This window comes from Cricetulus griseus, unplaced genomic scaffold (genome assembly GCF_003668045.3).
Source record: "Cricetulus griseus strain 17A/GY unplaced genomic scaffold, alternate assembly CriGri-PICRH-1.0 unplaced_scaffold_178, whole genome shotgun sequence".
In the NCBI taxonomy this organism is placed as follows: domain Eukaryota; kingdom Metazoa; phylum Chordata; class Mammalia; order Rodentia; family Cricetidae; genus Cricetulus; species Cricetulus griseus.
The window spans coordinates 5,997-11,992 of NW_023276895.1; positions in this window are offsets into that span (position 1 = coordinate 5,997).

Genomic DNA, 5,996 nt, shown 5'->3' on the forward strand with positions numbered 1-5,996 from the left:
ATCCATAAAACCATGTAAAGGTAGAGAAAACCAACTCAAATAGTTATGGTTTGACCCCCAATCCAGTTTGGCAAAGCAGGTCTAAAAGGAAGAAAGACAAAGAAGGTAGAGCAAGGACTTCATCTCAGTCAAAACATGAGAAAACAAACCAAAACACTGACCCTCCCAGGTAGAGATTACTTCCTTTACTGCTTTCATTAATATTTTTAAGAATGAATCTGGAGCCGGGCAGTGGCGGCACATGCCTTTAATCCCAGCACTCGGGAGGCAGAGGCAGGTCGATCTATGTGAGTTTGAGACCTTCATGGTCTACAAGAGCTTGTTCCAGGACAACCTCCAAAGCCACAGAGTAACGTTGTCATGAACAAAAAGAATGAATATGGAGCCAGGCAGTGGTGGCAAATTCCTTTTCATCCCAGGACCCAGGAGGCAGACAAGGACGGATCTCAGATAGTTTCAGGCTAGGATAGGCTCCAGTACTATTCAGAATCTCTTAAAGGACCCCAAAACAAAAACCAAATGCTGAATCTCACTATGTACCCTGGCCAGTCAGGAATTCATGATTGTGACCCCCGGGTCTTGAGCTAACAGTGATCCTTCCCACACCTCCAAACTCAGCCTCAATAATTTCTACAAAAATGAAACCACCCTACCCATACCCTAGTCATTTAAAAACATAGATACAAACAAACAAATCCACTTCCTCCTCTGGGGATCGGGGACATTCACGGGACGGTTGGGGAGCAGGGCATGGATGCTGAAGGTCATTCAGCCCCAGGGGGCATCAGAACCCAGGATACAGGGGGGATTGGATAAGGATGGCCCCAGTTGGGGAGAGGGATTCCAGAGCCTCCCGTCCAGGGAGCCAATGAGCCCTCAGACTATGTAAACACTAGAGCCTCTCCCTCTCCCAGAGACTTCTTTGGGATTTTGTTGCTGCTTGTCAGGATATTCGGCTCCACCTTTCGAGTTCAGCTTTCTCTCTGTCAGAAAGGTAAGTTTTTTTTGTCTGTTCTGAGATTTAAAACCGAGGAACTTAGCTTTGAGAGGCAGGTGTAGGCTACATATGGATGTTGGATGAGATAGGTTTAATTTAGCCAGCTTACGACCTGAGACAGGCTAAGTAACACACTTCTGCCTTCCTCAAAACCACAAAGGGCCTACTTACAGAACGTTTAGTAATCTGTGTAGTTTGGAGCATGTCCTGAACGCGCTCTGTAGACAATGCCGGCCTCGAATGCACACGTCTGCCTGCCTAACTAGGATCATGGGCTTGAGCCAGCACTGACTAGCTTGCTTTGGAACTTGTAAAAACTAGAATTTTAAATGAACACAGCCAAGGATTCGGCCTCTTGGCCCCAAGTCAGCTGAGTGTAGACCCACCTCATAGGAGGCAAGGCCTGCAGGCAGAATTACATAGTTTTAGCAATGTAGGAATTTTAGGAGTGTTGTGGTGGTTATGAATGACGCTTCTCGGAGTTTCAGAGGGTCCCAGGCAATTGTATTGCGTTTGTTCAAGAAGCCAAATTACCAATGGACTTGGGTCAATTTCGGGACCTGATACTAACCACCGTGAATTATGCATCATTTAAATTTTTGGTGCATTTGTTTGAACTGTTCCAATGTTTTTAGTTTTCTGTCAGGTAAAATTTTTTTCCGGCTTGTGCGTCTCTCTGGACTATGTCAGCCTGTGTTACTCAAACTATGGAGGCACATTTTGCTCTGGAATAAAGTGCTGCCAGGTTTTGAGCGCTCCTGGTTGACAAAAGGGCGATTTCCCCAGTTCTTAGTGACTCCTCTAGCATTCGAATAGTGTGGGGCACTCTTGGGACTTAAGCTATAATGGACCCTTATGTAGCGTGTGTCTGGGTTAACTGCAGTATTCTGGGAGCTGGGACTCCATGGGCATGGAGGGGAGAATGTTGAGTGGGAAGGAAGGAATCAAGACATCGCTTGCACAGTAGCCAGGAACTGAAACAGTATTGGAGAGAACCGGGGGGTCAAGGAGCCCCGAGGCTCGAGGGGACAACCCACAAAGCGGTCATCAATGTGGTTGCCCTCTCTGAGGAAGAACTGGAAAGTGCTTCCACTTTGGGCCTCACTGTGTGGGACAAGCATCCCAGTTGAGGCCATTGGAAACTCTTGTGCACAGGCGCTGAGCTCAGGCTTGGGAGTGAGAGGAGTGCTGCACTCCTTTAAAAATGCTGGGCAAGTTAGGTGTGATGGGAACATTGTTCATGTATGTTCCTTGGACCTAAAACGGAGGCCAGTAGTGGTGAGACCTAAGCTACAACGGTTACATTTTGAAAGCAGATTTTTCTCTGGTAGCTTTTGAGACATTTTCACTAGGTGCAAGTTTCGCCTTGGTTGTAAGAACTGCAGTTCAGGGCACATGTTTCAGGGTTTTGTGGGGGGGTGTGGTTTGAGACAGGGCTTCTCTCTGGCTTTTGAGGCTGTCTTGGAGCTAGCTCTCCTGAACAACGCTGGTCTCGAACTCATAGAGGTCTGCCTGCCTCTGTCTCCAGAGTGCTGGGATTAAAGGCAGAGGGAAACAAATCAAGGCTCTAACAGGAACTCAGAAATTCCTTGAGCTATGTTGCAAACCACCTTAGACATTGTTTTTTGAACTCCTTGAACTATGTTGCAAACCACCTTTGACATTGTTTTTGAACACTCTCTGTGTGACCAAAACACCTCAGTGTTTTTTTGTTTTGTTTTTTTCAAGACAGGGCTTCTCTCATTTGGAGTCAGATCCACAGGCTTCTGCCTCACAAGTCCTAGGATTAACGCCTTGACACACCATTGTGCACTCTATGAGGCCCTTTTTGAGATAGGTTGTTGATGCTGGAATTCCTGCCTACCAGAAGCACAGATATTGTTTCTTCTAGGATTAGGGCATATGCCACTTCCAAGTGGTTTTCTGAATTTTTGTGTATGTGTGTGTGTGGGGGGAGCAGGTGGCAGAACCTAGTAAATTGTCCAGGTTGTCCTGACTGCCTCTTGGGTGCTAACTGTAACAGCCACAACACTAGGCACATTTTACCTTTGTGCATGCTCACCATTTGGCCTGTGCTTAATTCCCTGTATCAGGTCACTGCAACCATGTTGGTTCCTGTGATGTATGTGTCGACTTCATGCTTGGTGGCAGGCTCCTTAACATGTTTCTGCCATTTACCATTAGTGAGCATACTGTAGCCTGGAGCTTGCACGGATAAGGATATATATATATATATATATATATATATATATATATATATATATGTATCTGTCTGCTCTTGAATGACCTGCCTTTGGTTCATAAAGGCACAAGCCATCATGCATGGCAGAGGTAAACATTTGTTCAGCCCAGATGTTAACCATCGGCATGCAATCTATATATCTCCTTAGGAGAGAATATGTTCCTGTGTTTCATGCATGCTAGCTAGGCAGCCAGTCTTCCAGCTGGTCCACATGTCCTGCCCTCTCCATGTATTAAGGCCTCATCTGTGTGGATAGCAGATACAAACATTCCTGGATCTTTCTAGGTATACTGCCTCTGGAAACTTGGTTTACATCTCCAGCCAAGTTAGTATATTTTGTGCTTCTGTTTCTTTCTAGTGTACAGTTTCCCACTGTGATTACAATGTTGAGTTGTGAATTAGGAAAACAAACAACTTTTTTTTTTGTTTTTCCAGACAGGGTTTCTCTGTGGCTTTGGAGGCTGTCTTGGAACTAGCTCTTGTAGAGCAGGTTGGTCTCTAACTCACAGACATCTGCCTGCCTCTGCCTCCAGAGTGCTGGTATTATAGGCTTGTTCCACCAACCCCCAGCTAAACAGACAAATTTCTAAGGAATTGGCTGGGCAGGGAAATATTGCCCCCCCTTCTTATATCTGCAAGGATTCTAAGTTACTGCTTGAATTGCCTCTGGAAAATGTGCAAATATTTGTGGGTCTAGAGAAGCCGAGGCAAGCAGAACTAAGAGGTGGACGACAGCCAAGGCTACAGAAACACTTTGTCTCTAACATAATATTCCCAACTCTTCCAAATAAGTGTCCTCTGCCCTTATTTTAATCTGCAGTTTCACACATTCGCCAGTAGGTGGGAGTCTTGTCACAGTGACTGACTAAAATGTCCAGTATTCAGACTTTTGTGGGGTTCCAGGGCAGCCTTGACTGTTACACAGAGAAAAGCAAAAGTCACACACAAAGTAATGTCTCTCAAGTGCTGGATCACAGCTGTCCGACGGAACAAAAGTCCTGGTGGCCTCCATTCTGATGCTGCATTCCTGTTCAGCACCCAATATCCAAGTATGGTATTGTGAGTCAAAGCGCTGCCAGGCTACTGTGTATCATTTTGTTCAGGTCTATTCCAAACAGCCTGTGGACAAACATGGGACTATCACTATGGACTACAAAGACAGCATCATGGTACCCTGCCTTTTAGCCTGTCTTCCTTCCTTCCTTCTTTCCTTTCTTAGTCAAGATTTATTTATTACTTATACAGTGTTCTGCCTACCTGCCAGAAGAGGGCACCAGATTGAATTGTAGATGGTTGTGAGCCACCATGTGGTTGATGGGAATAGAACTCAGGATCCCTGGAATAGCAGTCAGTGCTCATAACCTCTGAGCCATCTCTCCAGCCACACAGCCTGTTTTACAAATATTGTTTTCATTAGTTCTGTATGCAGTGTTTCCTGCTCTTGCACAGGGCCAAAATTCAGTTCCACATACAACCACTTTTAACTCAGGTCGAAGGGATCAGCTTTCCTTTTCTGGTCAAAATCAGCTCAATGTATTTGGATACATATACATACATACATACATACATACATACACACACACACACACACTTAGAGAGAGAGAGAGAGAGAGAGAGAGAGAGGGAGGGAGTTAACCATTAATATTTATATTGCTTGTTTGTTTGGATTTTTTTCCAACAAGGTTTGTCTGTGTAACCTCGGCTGTCCTGGAACTCAATCTGTGGACCAGGATTGCATTGAACTCCCAGAGATCTGTCTGCCTCTGCCTCGCAAGTGCTGGGATTACAGGGTTGTACCACCATGCCCAGTCTGCTGCCAGTCTTCTTAACTACTGAGCCATCACTCTAGCCACAACAATCCAAATCTCTAGGGCATGGGCAATGGAGATAACCAAGGAGAAAGGCTTTTTTCTGCCATGTTTGTTACCAGGAGAGCATTGATCTCAAGGTGGCCTCAGACTTGTAGAAGTTCTGTCTTTCAGAGCCCAGAGATGGCTATGCTTCATCTTGACCCAAGGTCAGAGACTTCAAAACTGTCCTCAGTATTCCAAGGTTAAAGTCGTGAGGTCTAAGGCATGGCTACTATAGAATGTTTGATCTTAGTCTTGAATGACTTTGCCTAAATAACTACAGACTTGGTCTGAGGTGTGGTTACTCTTGACCCTCAAGGCCCATAAGGAGAAGTTGAGTCTCAGGTGTGGTTATCAAATGTTTGGTGGATTAAGGTAGAAAGTGTGTTTGTTCCTTATACATGATAAAGAAGTCCAGAATGTCTCTTTGGCTTGGAGGGCACACGATTCTTTAACTCGTTGTACTTATGAATGCTGAAGAATAAACTTGGTAAGTCCAGTATTCACGCACTGGAGTGCCCTCTTGACTGTATCCTGTGTCTCTTTTTCTGAAGGGTATTTACCTGCCATTTCTCAATCTATTCTCCCCTCAGGTATGAACCTGGCAAGTTGGCTGGATTCCACTGAAGCCTAACATGGATTGATTATCACAACTGTGCAATCCAGAAACACAGGTAAATGCAAAATATTAAACATTTATTTTCAGTGTTGGAACTTACAACTCTGGGGCTGCTAGGAAAGCAGACACTCTACTGCCAAACCGTCCTCCTAGCTCACATTTTCAGGTAGGGCCTCACTAAGTTTCCCAGGCGGGCCTTGAATCTGGAATTCTCTTATTTCAGCTTTCTGTGAAGCTGGGATCCAGCTAGTGGTTTTGTTTGTGCTTTTGCTCTTAATACTGTTTGCT